General features: G+C 42.9%; 1 protein-coding gene across 6 annotated transcripts in view; it reads right to left on the reverse strand.

Annotated features, from left to right (window-relative positions):
- The window catches only part of GRB10 (growth factor receptor bound protein 10), a 143,527-nt gene extending 120,571 nt beyond the window's left edge, over positions 1–22,956 (reverse strand). For 2 of the 6 annotated variants that reach the window (XM_090137156.1, XM_031589165.2), the window contains exons 1-2: positions 22,841–22,956; positions 22,567–22,714 (exon numbers count right to left, since the gene is read on the reverse strand). The gene's annotated coding sequence lies outside the window, so the exon portion shown is untranslated. Of the gene's footprint in view, positions 1–8,998; positions 10,076–22,566 lie in introns of those variants that run through there. The other 4 variants (XM_031589166.2, XM_090137154.1, XM_090137157.1 and 1 more) reach the window with 4 other exon arrangements.
- Positions 22,957–23,178: the final 222 nt, after the last annotated feature.

Consider the following 23,178-nt stretch of genomic DNA (forward strand, 5'->3'; position numbering starts at 1 on the left):
TGACAAGTCATTAAACTCAAGGCACACCCACTTCTCAAAACCTGTGGGCTGTTATGACACCAGAAGAGTAAAATAGAATTAGAAGAAGTACAGAGGAGAGGAATTCCGACAGCAGAAATTAACAGACCCAAATCTTTCAGCTTTGAGGAAAACAGAGGGAGAAGACAGACATCTAGCCAGTTATGAATGACACTAGCACAATGCCCAGAAAATTAACTATTCCCTCTCAAAAGGGAAAGGTAGATAAAATACGTAAAGTGGATAAGGGATCAGAGAAGAAAAAAAAAACCACTCCCACGGGACAATCTGGACATATCAATATGTTAAAATAATTTAGGCTGAGTACTAGAATCAGCTAGTCAAAAGCTTCTTTTACCTTCTTTGGAAAAGGAGCCCTGTAACAGTTCAATTTTCAAAGAGAGAAACCAAAACACCCAGAAAGGACTTTGAGGCCACCAAACTGGCCCTGAGCACAGAGAGCAGCAGAAGGCAGGTTCCTGAGCCACAGGCTCTGCAATTCAAGACTTTGCTATCTCCATCTACCAGCCCCAGCATCCCTCTGCTCAAGGTCATGTTCTCCCCTAGAGGTTGTAGGATAGAGGGCTACTGGGCTTATTAACATAGCACTTCCAGAGGTTGTGAGTGACAATGCAAGTTAACAGCATTAGATCTTTTTGAAGTCAATATTCCTGCTGTGAATGGTGGATGCTAGACACCAACCTCATTGTGTTGGTAAAGAAAAGCTGGAGGGACAGCCACACCAGAGAGATCAAGTAGTACAGCCTCAGCACCATCCCACTGCATCCTCCAGAAGGTAATGCACCAAGTTAACAGATTTGTACCTTCAAATATTTGGCACAGACCTAAAAACTGCAGTTGCTAGGCATCTTCCAAATAGCATTCACTTTTAACAGCAAGTCCTGCTGAGTGCTGCAGTATGCAGAAGGTAGAATACATATAGCTTGTGAGTTGACAAGCACACGCCTAAACACTAGCTCTATACAACACAAAACACAAACTCCTCACCAGAGTGTCTGTCCCACAATTTCTATAAGAATTTCCTGCACCCAGGATGTGGTGCGTCTCAGCATGGATTACAAAAGGTACCATTTTCATTCTGGGCATGCAAAGGAAGAGTCTTCCTAGATATCAGGACAGAACCAGAGCAAATCTAGATGTAGGATTTAAAAGAACATGAAACTTCATGCATCAGAATGATCTCCTCCTGAAATCACAAGTCCAACACTGTACTGAAAGCTGTTAAGAGTCAGCAATTGAACAAAGCCTCAAGCTCCTCTTTTATCAGCTTTTATTTTGAATGAGATGAAAAATAAATCCAAAATAGCATGAGAGTCACAGCACCAAAAGATTCTGGCTTTTTCATGTTCCCAAAATAACACGCTAGAAAGATATCTACAGAAATACCTTCTCAGTGCATTCAGCTTTCATCTCAAGCATCGTCACGATTCTATCCAACGTGGTATTTGCATAAAGCTACACGAAGCACTACCTCATCAGCAGCCACATTCTGACAAGGAGAGAGAACTGGGACCAATGGTTTCAAAGCACCAGAGCATTCACATACCATCACCCCATGCACAGAGGAATTCAGATTCCACTAGCTTGCCTCACTGACATCTGAGTGATCTAAGAGATGGTGGCAGTAAACAGCATCATCAGAGGTAAAGCCATCAGGGAGAAAGTGCTGAAGTGGAAAATCATGCTTTGTTTCAGATGCTTAAAGATGCGAATTATTTTCACTGTACTTTTTGACCAGGGAAAGTTTTGACAAGGGAAAGTGAGCAGTAGCAGTATGTTTGGGTAACCGTGCCCTGTTTCCTTTATCTCTAGTAGGCAAATCAGGAAAGCATGTCTTCTTTGGACAAGTCTCTGCTCCTCAGCTCACCTCAGCACTCTACTCATGGGGAAAGACACGGCCTGCTATCTGTGGAGAGGGCACAACACAGCCACCATCACCTCCCACACTCAGCCTTCTAGGAATTTCCCAAGTGGCTGCTGCAAGATTAGGAGCCATAACGCTATCGAACACTACAATATCAAAATCTGAATCAAAGTATGCAGTCTCTCTTAAGGGGACAATTTTTCTTTTTATTTTTAAATGTCTGGAAAGGCATCTGAGAAACACCATCAGGAAGCAAGGTCAGAACTGGCAGCTTCGCAAGCAAGACAGTAGGGTTTACTTTCACATTGTACTCTGCCTACTACTTTAGATTACTGATTGCAGAGCAACAAGTTATTCTCCCCCTAATTGGGTCCCAGTCTAAAATAGTCCTGTTATTTTTAGTACAGTACTTAAGTATCTAACCATGGCCTGTACTGCAAAAGCTGGCATGTGTCCCTGGCCATACCAGAAATTCCGATATTAAACAAGAACACACATGCCACATATCTAGGCTGATTTTTGTTCTTCTTTGTTGTCTTTAGTGGGAGACTTTAAAGACTTTAAATGCTAACAGCAGGCCAAAAATGGCACAGGCATATTCGCTAATGCTGCATTTAAAGCCTCTCTACTAGCTACTGTGTGACAGGGGAATCAACAACAGCAAGAAGAGAGCACAGGGCAGAGTGGCAGTGGTGGAGAGTTCTATAGCACTGATTAGTTAAAGAAAAGACAGAGGATCTCTTGATCTCAAGAGGAGCTTGAGGTTTTGTTCAATTGCTGACTCTTAACAGCTTTCAGTACAGTGTTGGACTTGTGATTTCAGGAGGAGATCATTCTGATGCATGAAGTTTCATGTTCTTTTAAATCCTACATTTACATTTGCTCTGGTTCTGTCCTGATATCTAGGAAGACTCTTCCTTTGCATGCCCAGAATGAAAATGGTACCTTTTGTAATCCATGCTGAGACGCACCACTCAACTTAGAAGGCATAGGTAGAAGAGAATGGGAGTATTTCACTCAGTTTTGCTTACTACAAGTCTCACAAGTTCTGAGCCACTAGAAAAGAGAAACTCTAACTGGAGCCTATAACTCATCACTCCCCTGATCCCTTTCATGCTGCACATACACATTAATAAATTTAAACTAGAAGGCCTGTGTTAAACATGTTTATACACATACACACACACAGGATTATGTAAGCCATGTCTGACAAACAACATGCTACTGCAAAAGAAACAAGAGAAGATCAAAGCAAGATTTTAGCATTTCCAAGTCAGCCTTCCCACCTTCCATCAGAGGAGTGACCACTGTCCTGCAACACACCAATTCTGAAGTATGAAAAGTAGAACAGGATCAGAAGCATCATCAAGCTGTTCTAATGAGGTCTGTCTACCTCGTGAGATTACTTCCTCTTACCATGCACTGTCATTGTGAACACATTTCTGTTAGACGAGGAAGAACAGCTTCCTAAAAGGAATTTATTCTGTCCTTTTATCATACGTTTTGGATAAAGGAAGTCAACTCCCTGGAACAGCTTTCAAGAGAAGATTCTAACCTGAAAGGAGACTGCCAGCCAACAAAAATTTGTTAGTGTCTATTACTACTAGACCATCTGTTCTTGAAACTGTATGTTCCTTTTCAGAAGGAACAGTTTTGTGAACAGTTTTATCATTGTTCTTTGTTTCCACTCCATAAGCATCCCCTTACCCAACATGTTTCTAGATCTGGTTATGACACATGGCCAAAACTGTAGTTTATCTAGTCATTTGAGAGTATATTGATATAGTTAAGTGCTTTTTAAACAATCATAGTCTCAGACAGCAGCAGAAGCACCACACAAAACCTCATAGAGCTTATGAATTATAACTGAGCTGACTGGAAATTCAACTAAATAATATACTTGTCATGGTTTTGGTTTTTGCTTATTTGACTTTCAGTATTCAACATCAAAACATCATGTACTGGAAGTGTTAATATTCTAACTCTACGTTCCTATCCCTATACATTGCGGAAGTCACGGGATCTGACCCTTCCGGGGGGGGCGGTCTCTTACTGCCTGGCAGTGGGTGCTGGAGCTAAAGAGGCCCCACCATACAACGAATTACCAGAAAATGAAAGAAAGTATGCCCTGTTCACTGATGGATCGTGTCGTATTGTGGGAAAGCATCGCAGATGGAAATCTGCTGTGTGGAGCCCCACACGACAAGTTGCAGAGGCCATTGAAGGGAAAGGAGAATCAAGTCAATTTGCAGAGGTAAAGGCTGTCCAACTGGCCTTGGATGTGGCTGAACGGGAGAGGTGGCCAATGCTTTATCTTTACACTGACTCGTGGATGGTGGCAAATGCTTTGTGGGGGTGGTTACAGCAGTGGGAGCAAAATAACTGGCAAAGAAGGGGTAAACCTATTTGGGCTGCTGAACTGTGGAAAGATATTGCTGCCCGAACAAAGAATATGGTCGTGAAGGTGCGCCATGTAGATGCTCATGTGCCCAAAAGACGGGCTACTGAAGAACAGCAAAATAACCACCAGGTGGACCGAGCTGCCAAAATTGAGGTGGCTCAGATAGACCTGGACTGGCAGAACAAGGGTGAATTATTTCTAGCTCGGTGGGCTCATGAGACCTCGGGCCATCAGGGGAGAGATGCAACATATAAGTGGGCTAGAGACCGAGGGGTGGACTTAACTGTGGATGCTATTGCACAGGTTATTCATGACTGTGAAACATGTGCTATAATCAAACAAGCCAAGAAGATGAAACCACTCTGGGAGGAAGGGCGATGGCAAAAGTATAAATATGGGGAGGCATGGCAGGTTGATTATATCACCTTGCCACGATCCCGCAGTGGTAAGTGTTATGTGCTTACCATGGTAGAGGCGACCACTGGGTGGCTTGAAACATATGCAGTACCCCATGCTACCGCCCGAAACACCATATTAGGTCTTGAGAAACAAGTCCTGTGGCGACATGGCACCCCAGAAAGAATTGAGTCAGATAATGGGACTCATTTCAAAAATTCTCTTGTAAATACTTGGGCCAAAGATCATGGCATTGAGTGGATTTACCATATTCCCTATCATGCACCAGCTTCTGGTAAAATCGAACGATACAATGGGTTGTTAAAAACAATGCTGAAAGCAATGGGTGGCGGAACATTTAAGCACTGGGAGAAGCATTTGGCAGAAGCCACCTGGTTAGTCAATACCAGAGGATCTATCAATCGTGATGGTCCTACCCAATCCAGCTCTCTACATACCGTAGAGGGAGATAAGGTCCCTGTTGTACACGTAAAGAGCATATTGGGAAAAGCAGTTTGGGTTCTTCCAGCTTCTGGAAAGGGCAAACCTCTCCGTGGTACTGTTTTTGCCCAGGGACCTGGATCCACTTGGTGGGTAATGCAGGAAAATGGGGATGTTCAATGTGTACCACAAGGAAATTTGATGCTGGGGGAGTGCAGACAGTAATTCCATGTATATAGACGTGTGCGTGTGATGCATTTGTAATCATTTTGTTTGTTTGCATATGTGTATATATATATATATATATATATTAAGCGTGATGTAGTGATGTAGAATAAGGGGTGGAATGTCATGGTTTTGGTTTTTGCTTATTTGACTTTCAGTATTCAACATCAAAACATCATGTACTGGAAGTGTTAATATTCTAACTCTACGTTCCTATCCCTATACATTGCGGAAGTCACGGGATCTGACCCTTCCGGGGGGGGCGGTCTCTTACTGCCTGGCAGTGGGTGCTGGAGGGTGCTTTCCTAGCCGTTCCAAGCTTTTTCAGGTTTGACTCGGTCTCGGGAACTCTCTCTCATATCTTATTTCATTCATTAGTCTCAATTTCAATTAGATTGTATTATATTGTATTATTTTGTATTCCGATATCATAGTTAGTAAAATAAGTTTACCTCCATAGATTGTTGCCGCTGTTTCTTTCCTTTTCCCCCTTCCTTCCCATTTTGTGGGCCCAGGTGGGGGGTGGGGAGGGCAGGGGCATACTGCCCCCTGTCACGGGCATAAACTGATCCAGTTAATTCCGTGACAATACTCAACCCCCAATTGACAGAACTAGCTAACGTGAAGATTCAACCTTTCGGCATTTGCCCCCTAACCATTTAAAAGGGCTGATTCTGGATGAAGGAATTTGCCTTTGTATTTTAGGACCATTTTCTACTATTATCTCTCTTATCTCCAGTTTAATTGGCTTCCAGTTAATCCTCAAGTCCGGTATGTTTAAGTTTTAATAATACTACCTACATATAACCAAAAACAAGTAACAGTTGTTTCTTTCTCCCCATCAGCTACATACATCATGCATAATCCCTTCACCTGCATTATAACACAGCACTGAAAGGATTACTGAAATTCTTGCAAAAAGTGGAGGTGAAAGCAAGATACAGTAACAAGTAATTAAATAAAAAACCTCATTCTATAATTCCACAGCAATAAAATAGCGATTAAGAAAAAGGACAGTTCACTCACCTGGTCAGAAAAAGCTGCAGGAAACAAGATGGCCAAAAAAAAAAAAATCTAATACCAGTAAAAAGGAAGAATAATATAAAAATATCACAGATCAGACACCACTAAGGTGAAAATATTCTCCCAAATTATCTGTTTTTTTCAGAATCCATAGAGGGCTGATGAAGTAACAGAGCCCGGAAAAGAGCAAACAACAATATCTTAAAGAAATGAGAGTGGAAAGGAGTGGAAAGAACCTAAAGACTGATAATTGTCTCTTATTTGCACTTGGATTGTTGTTAGCACTGAGAAGAAAATAAGAGATTAAAATAAAAAAACTGATTGTTTATGGATAAGCCAGGTCAAACAAACTCAACTTCCAACTCTAGAAAAACTCAGCAGCAGTGAATACAGAATCCTGAAATTAGCAAAACCACGTCAAAAGATTTAACCCACATCCTTGTGAAAAATTAGGAAAGCTTTGTCCTACAGCAGACAATGAAAACAACCATCTTATGGTAGATTGGAAAGTGACTAGCAACTGAACTTATTTGCTCGCAGTCAGAAAAAAACTGAAAAGTCTTAAAAAAAACAACCATGATACACCAAGTAACTGCTGCAGAGATCTATCTAAAGATCTCCAATTCTATTCTAATAGAGATGCTTCGGTAATGAAGGAAAAAATGAATTGTAAAACTTAGGAAAGCTGCTAACTTAGACAAACCTGTCAGCTTGCTGGAGGACTGAATTGAAAGTAAATTTTACAAACTAGAAAAATCTCTGTTAAGGAAAAGGCAAAATACCGTATAAGAGTGTATAGGGAACATATGTGAGAATCAAGAAGTAGCAGTTCTGTTCTACTCATAGCTGATAAAGCTTCCAGCATGATGCTGTATCCAGTTTTCAGCAAATTTCAAAAAAGATCAATTGGAAAGAATCCAAGCAAAAGCAATAGGAACATCATGGAATTAGAAAAACATGACATCTGGGAGGGAAAGAAAAAAAAAGAACTGGATAAAAAAACAGAATGAACTGGAGTTTAGCCAAACAAAGAGAAAGTAAGGGTCATGACGATATCCTTCATATATATAAGCCTGCTGCAAAGAAAGAGGAAAGAGTTCTCCATGCCCACAACCTTCAGACAAGAAACATAAGTTTCAAAGTCAACAAAGAAGATTTAGGAAAAACATCACTGGGTGGAGTGGCAGGGAGGGTGTGGTGTGAGGGCACTGAAGAAAGAGGAAAGAAAAACACCAAATCAAAATTGCTGAAAGGAAGAAAACAATGAGTCAACAAACAGACTGACTGGAGAGTACATGGAGTCTCCCCATCAATGTTACTAAACTTCTGACAAAAAAAAAGTAACTACTTTTTATACCTCAGCTTTTCATTGACTAACTGACCTCTCTAAGCTCTGCAGATCTAAGACTGGGCCACAATAGAAATAAAGCTTAAAACCAATGTGTTGCAATGAGAATGTCAATGAGACCCACGCTGGCTGTAACTTTCTGAGCTGAAGTACTTTCAGAGAAAGATAACCTGTTACAAACTTTGTTAAAATATCTTTTAAAAAAAAAATGCCTCTTTATACAAGGATCCAACTATGTCCCAACAGTACAAACAAACTTGAAATTAACAACAAAGAAACATGTGGCCAATGCCCTGCAGAGAGCAGTGCACAGAGAACTTTCCTGGAGGACAAAGAAGAAAGGCCACTTTGAGCCCACTGTCCTGAATATTTCTATGTGCTTAGCCATAGCCTATGAGCTGCTGATCAAAATCATAAAGGTTTCACTGCCTGTCAGGTTTTTGACAGGTACAAAGAATGGTGAAAGTTCTTCCAAAGGAGTGTGGAAGAGACTCATCTACATATGGTTGCTCCAGCACAAGTGAAGTTAATTCTGTAAGATACAACCCCATCACACTGCAGCTTGGGATCAACACTTACTAGGTACCAAGAGAGTCTGAAAGTTATTAAAAGAAGAAATACATCTCAGTCCTTTCAGTATTTTTAGCTCATAAACTGTGAGCACTGAGATGTATCCACCAGCAGACACCAAACCACATCTACATTTGTTCTGTGTAAAACCCTGGGGAATATTTACAGGGGGGAAAAAAAAACACCACCACCAAAAAACTCTCATTAGACATAGATGCAAACATTTTCATCTTACTCAACTCATTTTCTCTCCCCAACTCGCCTTCACATACACCGCAGTTTGGCTTCCACCATTTACATCAACTGAAGTAGCCTGCAATTTTACAAATCTCACAAATCCTCTGCTCCTGGGTACAACACTGAGCTTAGACTTTAGCCGTGCAACTGAAAGATATTTAAAGGGAGCCACAGAGGCTTAAGGGTGGCTTTCGCATTGCATCTACTTTATAACATACAGTGTCAAAAAATAGTTATCTGCCATCTTTTTGTGAGTATACCAGAGCAACATGCTGATTCAGGGAAAAATATTTATAAGGCTGTTTCATGCAGTTTTTCTTAAACCTATCAACTAGACCTAACCATTTCCTGATTTAAGAAATAGGAATTTATGTAAATATCACAGCAACATCAAGGAGAATCTGTGAGTTAAGATCAGGTTTCTATGCTTGGGAGGGGCTCGCTGTGGATTTACCAGATTAGCAGTGGTGCCCTTCCCTCACTATCAGGAATGACTTTCCACTCCCTGCTTTGCATCTTCACAACTGCAGATACTGGGATGTTGGAGTACTAGGCTGACAGTCCACAAAGGCAAATTACCAGTCCTTCCTAAAGAACGACAAAGCTGGAGGGAAAGAAAACCAAATAAAAATAGGTGTAGATGTTTTAAGTCAAGATAGCTAAGCAATCATTACCATTTCATAGCATTTTGAGGTACCATCATTTGCATTCAAGCCAGAAGTATTTTTGCTTAGCCACCTCACTGTGTGGTAAACCCTGAGATTCTTGGCTGTCCAAGTTGCCATCAGACTACAGGACATGGCAAATAAACATCTACTCAAAAACGACAATTGTGGTTTAGAGTAACACTGAAGTCAGGCCAAATTTCAGATGTGCAGTAGCTACCTGTATCCCACGTGGGATGTTTATCACACATCGCAGTATAAATACTCAGTTCTCTCCTGCTTTTTTTTCCCCTTCTTCCTAACACTTCCTCCACATTTGAAAAGGCAATCATCTCACAAAATTTAATTTCCATAAACTGGGATTTAGAAGCCAACACAGAGCAATGTAGTGATCACACAGCAAAACACTGCCCCTAGAAACAGAGGCTCAAGAGGGGCTCCAAAAAGCAGTGCTTTCACTCTGAAGAGATCAGTTCTCAGCGCTGTCAGAACCACAACTTGGCCATCCCATAAGCTAAGACTGTTCCCCATCCCAGCTCACATCTTCCACATCCTCTTCACCTGAAGGATAGGACAGAAGCCTGCTTTATCATCACACCAGAACTAATCTACATAGACCCAGGAAGCAATCCGATTCCTTCTTCTCAGCAATGTGAGAGAAATGAGGGCACTGGATAAGTCAAGCCAATTAACAAGTTCAAAGCTACATCAATATTGCCTTCTTCACATCTTCCTTCATCTGCACTGACATACATGACCAGAGAGGTCACTTAGAAAAATGGAAATCAAATCCTCAAAAGCAGACTAGAGTAGCACTTATTTCTTCTTTTACAGCAAGAAGAACTGTAAAGGAAAAGAAATATTTTTAGTTGATGCTTATTTGAACTCAAAAATTGGTTTTCCAGAAGTGTCACTTTATGCTGCAGTGGCACTAGGTAGAATAAGTTACCTGGTTACATCAGTACTTTTATAAGTATCCCAGAAGACGGTGGGAAGAATAAACTGAAGCTCTCTCCTCCAAACCCCTCCAAACTTCATGTGTAGCTGCAGCAGTAACAAGATTCCAAGGTATCACAGAACCTAAACAAACCATGGCCTTATTAAAACCACATCCTTTATACCGCTGGACACAGACAAGTCCTGTGCATGTGACATTACTGAAAGGCTCCCATATGAGATACCAACAGTATCAATGATGCATTCCATGAGAGGAGGATGCAGATTGTTTAAAGGAACTATGAAGGAGATAGGCCCACTTCCTGCTAAAGAGCATAATACCGGTGGAATACATACTTCACTTACTAATCCAATACATTTCAATTGAAGACATGCCAATGATGCACTAATCTTTACTTGCAGAAGGATGCTTAACACCCTATGAGAAGCAATATATTCTTTCACTTTTTCCTGTGTTCCCACTTCCCACACCTTGAGAACTGCCAGCTTTATCTAGACACCTAGTTGCAAGGCCTGTAACAAACTTCACCACACCACAGAACTACTTCAGTATTCATTAAAGATCCCCCATGAGCAAGTCTCCACACCCATAAGCTATTCCAGAAGCTCCGTGCAGATGTTTTCTGCATATCAGAATCAGTACTCTCTGTAATATAACCTTGGTTTGACTTAGTGTCAGCATAGCACATTATCATAGTGCAAAGCACAAGGGTTAAACGTGTCTTACCCAAAGACCATTTATTTTAAAGTATACCTCTAGCCTTTTCTAGACAGCTTGAACTTGCCTTGATTCAGAGAAAACTACCAGTGATTAGGTCCATTTCACCTTTAGGAGAGATTGCTGAGGAAAGATTACTAGTCTTTCAGACATCTCTTCTTAGAAGTCCTCTTAGATACTTCCTCCACAACACTGTTGCTTACCACCAACCCCAGCTTGCAGCAGTTAGTCATCACTGGGGACTTCCACCAGCTCTCCTGATGCAGATATACGTACACTCCTCCCAGCTCTGGACCTCAAGAGAGAAAGGGGGTATTTGGATAGCAGGGAGGAGGACAGCACAGCCATACAGCTGCTCAGTGCAGGACTGGAGGTACTGCTGAAGAGCTGCATGGAGATGGCCCTGGCTGAAAAACAGAAGGGGGACCAGAAGGAACCATTTGGGAACCTCTATTCCGTACCTTCAGCAAACTAGGAGTTTGAAAGCTCCTTAGTCAAAGTACACATTTCTTTGTTTGTGTTAAGACTCAGAACTAGAGGATGCCTGCATACTTGTAAGAAGAGGTGAAGAACAACTACTGGATGAAAGCACTGCTGCCCACATAACACAGTGATTTATGGCTCAAACATAGGTTTAGGCAAAAATTCACTCTGACCACACAGCTTTAACGTAGATTTGTATTGAAACACTGACTTTAGACAAGCCACAGCCAAAAGAAGAAAGTCCCCATGGATGCTTCTGTCTGGTTAAGTCCTCCCTGAATCACTGCCAAAGCCATTACAGATGTGACATGGCTGAAGTCGAGCAGACAAGTCGGCTAGATCTCTGCTGAGAAGAGGAAGAAGCCTAGCTGAACTACACAACCATGTTAGCATGCCCATAACATTACTTCTGTCATTCATTACTTCCTTCATTCCAATAGCCCTAAATCCAAATACTACTGTACATGTGGACTGAAGCATTTATAGCAAATGTTGCTTATAAATTTGACCTTTATTCAGTAGCTTCTAAGCTATAGTACAGAGCGCTCAAAAGACGGAACAGTGAGACTATTTAATATATATTTTTTCCAAATGATTTTTCAAAAAAGACAGATCATTATTTTAGACCAAGGCAGACCCCTGCAAAGAAGGCCCAGGATAGATCTCTTCCTCGAGCATTTGAAAATTCACATGCTACAGAGTTGGTACCTAGTCAGAAAGTCTGAGCTAGTCATGTAGCTCATTTTTAGCATTAGAATTACAGAAAAAATGCTAATGGTTATGTTTCTGAAGAAAAACAGCATTCACTACTGTGTAATCAAGAACTGAAGAACTCAAGAAACCAAATTTCAGCTCTTCACAAATCCTGGCCAGTAAAACAAGTAAAGCCATGATCTGTCACCCCAACACCAAAATTGATTCATTTCCAAGATAACCAAAGACAATTCTTCATTTTTACCACAGGCAAGGATAGTAACTGAAATTACTAAAGCAGCATCTTATTTTGCTGTTCCTTTGCTTCCCCACCTCCCACCTCAGGTTAAAGAATATCAGGTTTAACAAGGCTGAGAAATTTGCAGTTCTATCAAATGCAGCCCCTCAAGATTCACAGTTTGAGTGAGACCTGCTCAACAGAAGCCAGTATCGGTTCCTGGTAGACAAAACAGCAGTCATCCCTAATGCCTTTTTTTTTTTTTTTTTTTTTTTTTTTAATTTCTGCTCAGCTCTGAAAAGTGATCTCTACAGCAGAAATCTTGGGACTGTGAGACTCAAAAAAAAAAAAAAAAAAGTGAAGATATTCCAGGAATAAACATTTTGACCCATGACTGGCCTGAAACAAGCATGTTTTACCATAATGGGCAAGTGAATCCAATCTCTGTTTTCTCCCATAGAACTGAGGTAAGTATGAACATCTATTACACTCAGTATTTCTTGTTACATGAATAATGATGGATTTATTACCAGTTACTTCCTTGGTGTTTCTGGCTTATGGCAATTGTATCGTCAGATACAGCTACAAACTACTTGTATAATCACCTGAAACTGCAGATGTACTAATTGTGTTCTTCAAGTGCTATAGAAACATTTGTGTTACGGCTGAGTCGCTCAATCAAAAAATCCCCACTTCACACTGACACATTCTGCATTCATTTCAAGAAAACAACCAAATGACGTGCATCTAAAAAAGACAAATTGAGACACCATCACTCAAGTTCACATTTCAGGGTAGTATGCAGATTAGATACATAAGATGAACTCAAGTTCTTCTCTCCAAATCCATACACACAGTGCAAAAACTAAATACATAAAAATTCCCTTCCACAGGTAACCCTTGCAAATTCAGCCAGCCACTGGAAATGCTATGCAAAACCAGATCTAATCAGCAGCTTGTTTGCTTGCACAGCTCTGTAACATCTGTTTGGAAATTTGTACAAATAAAAACTTATACTGGGGCTTCACAAAAAAAAACAAAAAACAAAAAACAGCAGGCTTCCCTGGCTGAGCTGGCCAAGCAGTTTGCCATCACTGAAAGAAAATGAGATCCATTCTTCTTTTTGCCATATCTTCCCTATCCTTTTCCTGCAAGGGCATGTCATTTTGGCTGCCCCACTGCATGCTTCCCAGAGCTGATACCATTCTCTAATCCAGAAAGAAACCAATTCATGAGAAAACAAGCATGCAGAGCAGCTCTATGCCTAGTTACAGCCAGCAGTGAGCACATATAGCAAATGAGCAAGATGGCATAAGATAAGAGACATTCTGGGAAAACGACATCATCTTTCAGCAGCAGTGAGCTCTTTGCATTGCTCACACCTTTTGCCTCTTTTTCACAAAAAAGGCTTCTTCAATCTTTTCACATCTGCAGACTTTTCATAACAGAAATCAGTATTTCAGCACTAAAAAAAAAAGTGACTTGTGTCACTCCCAGCTATGTGCTACCTGACTCCTTGACACTGTACTGAGAGCTGCCAAATTGACCTGAGGAGTTACTCCCATGATCTACAGAAGTATCACCTTGGCTTGCCTGAATTTCAAATGACGTGGGGAGGAAGTCTTGTAAGGAAGAGTTGGACTACTATACATTAAGAAGACAAGAAGTTCTCAGAGAAGAGTACCAGCAAACTTGAAGTAAGACCAATGTAGCAGAGAACCCTTCCTTCAATCTGTTTTCTCAATGTCACCACAAAACCTTTTTCTACTGCTGAGAAGAGTTGGACCACACAAATCACATGCTTACTAAAACTGGCTAAGACTAGCAAAACATCTTGTCATTCTCTACCTACGACACTATCAGTAGGGCTTTTTTCCAAAGAAGAGGTGAGGAGATTACCTGACTGTAATTCAACTAAGTGTTATCATACACCTGCCATTTGCAGCATTAGCTGAAACAGCCTTTTGCAATAATGCTCCTCTGACTCTCCATGCGTTAACAGCGTAATCCCCCTCGCTAGCAAGGAACTCCTGTGAGATTTTTCCTGACCTTTTCAGCATCAGCACTGGAACAGAAAATGCATATGAAATAAAAAAAACAAGCCCTAGCACACACTGAAGATAGCATTTGCACTCCTACAGCTCATCTCATAGCCTCCTTGTTTGATTCCCCGAAGTCTTTTTTAAAAGAAAACCAATGCCTCCTCCAAAGCCTTTTAGATGTTAAATGTCATGGCTATGGGTAATGCTACAATATTCTACCAGTTAAGAATTTCAAAAGCCATCAGCTTATGGAAATCAAATATAATCTGTGACATTATATTTTGATCAGTCTTAGAGCATAGTAATGAGCTATTTTGATCGCTTTCTCCTTACATAGCCTTCACTAAGAGTTATCACTTAAAAATAAGAAATGAAGCTACAATTCTAGCAGCAAGTAAAAAAAAAAAAAAGACAAAAACCAACCTTTCCACCTCAACTTTTTGGAGTTCAGAATTCAAGAGATAAAACACTTTATCACAATGGAAAAAAAAAAAAAACAGACTTGAAGTTGATGAACTCTTTCATAGATTGTTAAAAATACATAAATACGTGCCTGAAGCATAGATCCTGGTAGTGAGTCTGTCTCTAGGGTAAAATTTAATGGCAAGCAGTAGTCTGTCCTCAGAATTACACTGCACAGATGCTTTTCTCTTGAAAACTGTTTACTACACTCCTCGCTGTGACCAAGCACAGTAACTTGAACGTAACAGTTGAAATGAGGCAAGAAAAAATAAAGCAATCTGACCCACCAAGAAAGCGTTTGCTGGCACGTGAGCCATTGTTCTGTGAAATATCAAGGCTTAAATTCTGACATAATCCCTTGACATCTTGGGTGATGTCAGCACAAGCAGCTATTAGAATGAAGAACGATCACCTACAAGACATTAATTCAGGAAGAATCAATGGCCTTGTAATACATATTCCTCCCTTAACATTCTCCTAAATGGACTTTAATATATTTGAGCCAGAAGGGGAAGCAAGACTATAAGAAAGACTTTGGCACAAGACTAAAATATCACAAGCTTCTGAATTTTCACCTTTCCAGGCTCCCTGAAGTTTGTACTTTAATAGAATAAGATTTATTTACTCCTTTTCAAGGACGTTCAGAGCTTTTAACAGCATACTAAGGAAGGCCAACCTATAGACTTCACACTTCCCCCAGTCTTTCTCACTCTCCCCTTCTCAAATCCCATTCAAGTGGAAACCTTCTCTGCCTCATAGTTTGGCATAGATGAACACAGAAAAGAAGTTAGAAAGAAAGGACCTGTTATCACCTACCTCCCCCCACCCCCCAAGAAAAATCATGTTTATTTTGGCTCTTGAAAGCTTTTCATTTAGTTCCTTCTAATATATAGTATTGTCCTATTATCTTCAATTAGAATCAAGATCTGGGAAAGTTCATTCTAGAAAAGGATCCAAATCCCTGTTGCCAGTTAGTTCTGAAACCTGAAGCACTCTACAAATATATGAAGCACACACAGTTATATAGCACAGTGGCAATTCCCTGATCAAGAATATGTTTAAGTGTTGAATACATTAAGCATAACAGAAATATCCGCAGTGAATCAGACTCAGGTAACATGACAAGGAGTCCCTTCCCCATTGTTTCAGAACTTACAGTAGCATCAAAGATGACGTAGAATGAAGCTAATCAAAGGAAAAAAAGAGCTTCTGAAAACTTATTCTGTGATACAGACCAACAAGAACTGTAACAAAGCTGCAGCTTCTTTATCAAGTCATCAGAAACACAATTTAGATCCCAGGCATTGAAAGAAGTCTCCAAGCGCTCATCAAGTCTTCATTTCCACCATGACAATTCTACAAACTTAAGAGATTCTTCCTGTCTATTGATTTTCTCACCAGGGATACATAACAGAAGAACAATAGTAGTGTCATGAAGTACTATCCAGCCTTATTTATCTGCAGCCTTCAGCATCCACAGGCTCTGCTTCATAGCAACCACTTGTTTTCTCCAGTTTATCTGTTGACATAAACTCTACAGCAGTAAGTCTGAAGGAAGCATAAGAACTACACTCTGAACTAATGCAGAAATCCCTACTGCCACTCAGCAGAAGAACTCCCTCCCACTCCACTGTAAGTTTATTCAAACTGGATGGTATGGCATTTCCTCCATGGTTTGCCTGCCAGAAAAGTCACTTCCTATTTTTGTCCTGTTGAGACCTAATAGAAGCTGGCATTGGTCAAGGCTAGGAAGAATCAGAGGCCATTTTGCTAGTGGTTTAACCAAACATGTGCTTACAATTACTCCAATCATCATGACCTGCATGTGTACAACTGCCTTTTTGGAATCCGCCCACATTCATCAGCTTTGGCCTCTAGAAAAGCTGAAGCCAATTCACTAAGGAATAGATTGTTTGAAATATCAGCATTATTTCAGCAACTGTACAATAGTTAATAATCTAATCATTAACATAACTGTTGGGCATTAAGATCAACATATCTGCTCTGCTTACTGCTGTTGGCCTACAGACAACAGCTTAGCAGCAGGAGGGTTAGATAACAGGAAAAGCTCTCACAGTCTTCTATGGGAGCCCAGCAAAAGAGCAGGACACTGCTTTTCTTTCTTAGATACTCTAGAATATCGGTCCACAAGAACAGAACAGACAGTCAAAATGTTCCCTGTAAACTTGTCTAAGGCATTCATCACTTCTGCATTCAAAGACCTCAACAATCAATGCAGTCCCAACGCATTAAGGATGTAATGACTTGCCAAAAATGATTTAAAGATTCCGAAAGGCTTTGGGAAGGAAGAAGTCTCACACTAATTTACATTATTACTCTGAGTTGAGGTTTTTATTTTGTATTTCACTTGCTGCTTTCCAAGTGTTGAAGGAAGTGATGCTTCTCTACTCAGCTCTGGTAATGCCACATCTACAGTACTGGGGAAACCAGATCTATATCCAGCACAAGAGAGACAAAGGATATATCAAACATTCTTCAGAAGAAAAGCAGAAAAGACCTGGGTCTTTTCAGCCTGGAGAAGAGAAGGCTCAGGGTGAATCTTCCCAATGCACATAAATACCTGACAGAGGGACTAAAGAGAAAGCTACACTCTTCTCAGCTGTGGCTACTGACAGGACAAGAGGGAAAAGAATTTCATGTAAGCTGTTTCCACCTCAACACAAGAAAACACCACTTTAAAGTGAGGATAATCAAACACTGGAACAGGCTGCCCACAAAAAAAAAAAAAAAAAGTCTCCATGCACAAAGCTATTAAAAATCTAACTGAACACAGTTCCGGGCAACCTGCTTCTACCAGATCCTGCTTGAGCAGGAGGGTCAGACTAAATCATATCAAAAGGTCCTTTTTAGCCTCAACAATTCTGGAAAATTAGTTATATTAGTTATGATAGCAGAATTGGAGGGGAGGAGGGGGAAAGGGAAGGCTAGGCTAGAAAAATCCTTCATATTATTTTAATGTTTGAGAAAGTTCCCCCCTCCAGCAGAGAAAATAAGAAACTTGCATCTCACCATGGGTAACACTGCTGTGCAAATAGCAAGTTACTTTAAAAGTTCTCTTGGCTTATAGCAGAGTATTAACACTGAGTTTGAAAAAAACTCATGCGATTCATCCCACCTCTTCTCTACAGTTCATCTTTCCACTGTGAGTCCTTTACTTGTAAAAACCTCAAGAATCCCTACAGCCCCCCTTTTCTCCTAATAGAGAGCGACTCACACTATAGTAAGAATGTCTTCCAACAAGTTCTCAGGTTCACTGATGTCACTGGCTCTTCACCAGTTGAAGCCACAGAGTAGTAGAAAGGATTGGGTTGGAAGGGATCTTTAAAGATCAGCTAGTCCAAGTCCCTTACCACGAGCAAAGACACTCCAATAGATCAGGATGCTCAAAGCCCCACCCAATCTGATCTTAGGTACTCCCAGAGATGAGGCATCTATGACATTTTCAGGCACTGTCCCACCACCCTCACAGATAGGGAGGGAGTGTCTCATAAGCTTCCTTAAAGGCTACAGTAAGATCTCTGAAACTCTGATGACAAGTTGTGTCAGCAGTGTGCCCTGGCAGCCTAAAGGGCCAACCATACCCTGGGGTGCACCAAGCCCAGCACAGCCCGTGGGCAAGGGGAGGGGCTGTCCCCTCTGCTCTGCGCTGTGTGGCCTCATCTCCAGCACTGCATAAGGGTTTGGGGTGCCACAATATCAGAAGGAAATAGAATTATTAGAGAGTATCCAATGAAGGGTTACAAAGTTGGTGGGGGATCTAGAGGCTAAGACATATGAGGAGCAGCTGACAGCCCTGGATTTGTTCAGCCCAGAGCAGAGGAACTGAGGGGAGGCCTCATGGCGACCTCAGCTCCACACAGGGAGCAGAGGGGCAGCTCTCCAGTGACAGCATCAGAGCCCAAGGGAACAGCATGGAACCGTGCCAGGGGAAGGCTGGGTGTCAGAAACCAAGTTCTTCACCAGAGGTGGTCAGGCACTGCAACAAGCCTTTTACAGAGATCGGGAAAGAGAACAGTTCACACCAACACTACTCTAAATTCGAGTTTGAATTCGTAATTCCCATCCTAACAGCTGTGTATATTTGGGCTCTGTGAAGTGACCCATCCCAGGAAAGCAAAAAGGGGAATGAGTTTATAGGCAGTGCACACATCATAAGTCCAAAAGCTACTACAAACTACCATCACCACCACTTCCAAATGAATGTATTTCTGTGAAAAATGTAGCACCTGACTCTAACATCAAATATCTATTGGCAAGTGCCCAAGGGAAAAAAAAAAGTGTGACAGAAAAAGTCTTTGTAGGTATATGCAACCAGATCTCAAAGTCAGGCTGTTCTGGTTAATTCCATCACTGAAGAGTTTAAGTCTGCTTGTAGACAGGATGCATTGCCCCGATCAACAATTTCCTTTTATACTGTACTCACAGTGGATTCTGGCTCCTTTGGATAGTTCTCCCCATATCCACAACAAAAGAGAGAAGTCATACTGGGCTAGTAGGAAAACTGTTGTCCAAGAAGATCATCCAATTCAACAGATGGCATGAGAATTGGAAAGACTTGGCAATGGACAAGTTCAGAAATGTACAGTTCAGCAAGTATACAGAAAGAAAGGTAGTAATGTGACATCTGTTTACCTGACAATTATTACTTGTTACAATAGCCACTAGTGTGGGAGAACAATGATGGCAAACAACTACTTTGCCGCAGCCTAGTTTAAGCTGTAAAGAGCTCTCCTGACCAGCAGGTAGTATGAGGATAAGTAAAGTTCAGTGATTGTAGAAGGACTGCTTGTTGACCTCATAGTTCCTAAAGAGATCTCAGTTTCACCTTTCAGGAAAAAGATCTCCATTCCTAGATTTCCTTAGGTAAAGAGTGGCAACTGTAGTATTTTGGACATGTCCAGGAGCAGGTCTCAGTTCCAAGAAAAACAATCCTTACTTAGCCTGCTTTCCTACAGAAGGAGGCTTATGCAATCACCCTGTAAACAAGCCATTTGGCAAATTTCATGCAAGCTTGACAGAAGCAGAGGTCTCAGGAGTTACCTTTCCCATTTGAGAAAACAGCAGGCTTGGTGGACCCAGACAAGGGACATGGTCCTTGGACCCTGCACAAGTACCTTCAATATATAAGAACCCTTTACAAACACTGCTGATAGGAACAGTTTTGTCAGAGCTCGAGATGTATTTGACAAAGGAAAAGAATCATGAGACAAACCCAAAGACAAGTGGGCTTCTTCAGTCCTAGCTCTCACAAAACTTTAGGCTTAAAATGAAGAAAAGCACTTCTGTTGCTCACTAACAAAGTTCACACAGATTTAGAAGAAGATCCAAGAACACAGCAGAACTACCATCCCCAATAGTCTTTGCTCGAAATCAACCCAAACAAATATCAGGCTTCCACAGTATACCATGTAGAAACTGACAAGGTTTTTTCCCCACATTGTTTGCTGTAACCACTGAAATTTGAACCTGACTAAATACTTCAGTGCATCCTAAAAATGCACACCACTGGTTATCAAAGAGGCACCCATCCACCTCCCACCTCCCAAGCTTCCAGCATTACTCTGCCTCTGAAAAAAAAAAGTCCTTGAGTGTATTTCCCCCACACTCCACCTCCCACAAGAGAACTCTTTGGTTTAAGAAAGAGTTCTGCCTACAAACCTGTCCTCATTTCACACATCAATGTAAACCTTTATGCCCATGGCACAGATGGGGATACAACAACAGGGAGAAAAAAATGTGACAGCACTGTCCCATCCCATGCCACGCTGTGCAGGAATCCACTCAATTCCATAGCTGTGTGTGCAGGGGTAAGCTGCCCATTCCTTGCTGTCCAGAGGGACATCTGCTAGTTCAATACTGTCAGAAAACAAGCTCCCAGTACAGTACTCTCCTGCTGCTGGTAGAAATGGCACATGACCCAGCTATGCCTTTCCTCTGCCAGCTGGGAACTCCCCACGTCAAAAGAATCCCTTTGCCAAAGAGATCCAAATACTTTTAGCCCATTTATACCCAGAGCGCTGCTGAGAACACAACCAAAGATCTCTAAAACCTTTGTGACAGTTCCTGCTAGAGTCAGAGCCACTTAGGTACTTGCAAGATAGAGAGTTGCAAGAGTTTGTTTTATTCACAAAGCACATGGCATAGTCTTAAGCAGAACTACGGAAAAGATTTGCATTTAGGCAGCACTTTTGGACTATACAATAAAAACATATAGAAGTACACTACTGAAATCCAGGTGTGGCCATATCTAAGGATAAAAGCCAACTCACACAGCAGTAAGGGAGGGGATATTTTGATTAACAAAACCAAGAAAAGACATGAAGTACCACAAGATCTTTAACAGGTAGCCAGGGCAAACAAGACCTACTTTAAGAACAAATAAAGTCCAAGCAAAGAAAATACATCGGAGTATAACATGGTAAAACGACCACTGTATGAAGCAACCAGGGTCCACCGCTCCGCCCATTTACTTGGAACAAGGCTACCAAACACCACTCTCCAGGCTTTATTGTTTGCTTTGTACTGCATAGAATTTTAAAGCGTTCTGGTTCACAGAAAGCGAGCCCTCAGTATCAGCACGTAACCATGCAAAGCCAGCCAGAGGAGCACAGCTCCTGCTCAGCTCTGCTCTCATGCCGTGCCGTTAGATGAGCTCTTCAGAGAGAGCAGCACACTGCCAGCCCAGCTCCCTCCCAGCACCTGGATGGCCAGGAAGCACAGCCAGAGCCATCACATCAAGTTTCCAGCACATTTTCCTTTTCCACGCAGGTTTTCTAATCTCCATATGCTTTTTTTTTTTTTTTTTTTTTTTTAAAACCTGCCCTCATAACTCACTCCTTTTAATCCCAGGATTAGCCTCGCTGCCCTTCTCCATACCTTTTCTGGTGCTCTAAGTACAATGAGCCTCCGGATGCACGAATAGATCGAGCTGGAGCATTAGGGCATCACCGCTGTATGCCCCACCAAGTCTTTGTTAAAGCAAGAAACTGCTCAGCACCTTTATGGGACATCGTGCTCCATCCCAATGTAGTGGGTCCCCACATCCTGCCACCTCAGTGCTGGTTGTTCTCCCCCTTCCCTCCCTTTATTCATTCTTTCCTAGAGAAAAGTAAGCCACGTTCTTGGGGCTGTTTGAGAAAACCCAATCAGTGCCGCTCTGACACACCAGCAGCACATACTCCGGCTTTGACAAATAGGAACGCGTTCGGCAGACCACCACTTCAGATGGAGCGGGGCTCCGGGCTGCTGAATCAGCACTTTCCGTCCTGCTGGCAGCACGGAGTTATGCGAGGCTTCAAAGGAGAGCAGGGAAAAAGGGGGGCGGGGGCGCTGGCACTCCAGCAGCACAAGTGGGCAGGAGGATTCTGCACGAGTTCGCCTGCCAAACCCATTAACTGCAAACTGCGCTTACAGAGATGCCACAGCGGCGTTCCCGCAGTTACACGAGGGGAGAGCCGCGTGCTCGGAAGGCTCCAACGGCCCCCCCCAGCCGCCGGGCGCCAGCAGCAGGCAGCGCGGCCACGAGTTACCGGGACAGGTCCGCAGCCCGCTCCCACGCCGAGGCCGGCTCGGGCCGCTGCCCGCGGGCACGGGGTTCGGCGAGGTGCGCCGGCGGCCCCAGGAAAAGGAAGTCTGCTCCCCTCCTCCTCCTCCTCCTCGTCCTTCCCCGGCCTCTGCCGCCGAGGAGCCGGCAAAGCCGCCCCGCGGCCCCGGCGCCGCCCCCCGGCTGCCCCCGGCCCTTACCTGCAGGGCTGCCGGCCAGCACCCGCCCGCCCGCGGCCCGCCGAGTTCCGGGGCTCGGAGGAAGGGGTCGTGCGCGGCTGCGGTGGGGATGGAGGGTGGTCTTCGGGGCGGCGGGGCTCCCACAGAGCGCGAGTTTCGGAAAGCAAAACTTGTAACAAAAATTAAAAAGGAAAAGAAAAAAAAAAAATCTTAGGAAGCGACAAAAAATATATATTACAATTAAAAACATAAAAACAAAAACACACCCAGCGCGCACGGGGACCTCCGCGCCTACCTAAGGCGGCCCCGGGCTGCGGGAGGGCTCTGCGGAGAAAACTTCTGCCCGCGCCGCCGATGCCGCCGCCGCTCCCGCTGCTAACGGCGCCCCGTCGCCGCCGCGCGCTCGCCCCGCGCCCAGCTGACTCCCGCCGGCGCCCCGCCCCGCCCCGCCCCGCGCCCGCCCCCGCCCCCGCCGCACGCAGCCGCAGCCCCGGCCCGCGTCCCGCCGCCGCCGTGCCGTCGCCGAGGGCAGGGGTCGGGCGCCCGCCCCGCCGCAGCTCCCTTCGGCGCGGGCTGTCGGGGCCGGAGGGCCTCGAACGCAAACACGCGCACAGGTAGCGCGGGAGCGTGCTT

The sequence above is a fragment of the Phasianus colchicus genome, chromosome 3 (genome assembly GCF_987193195.1).
Source record: "Phasianus colchicus chromosome 3, bPhaCol1.hap1.1, whole genome shotgun sequence".
Taxonomy (NCBI): Eukaryota; Metazoa; Chordata; class Aves; order Galliformes; family Phasianidae; genus Phasianus; species Phasianus colchicus.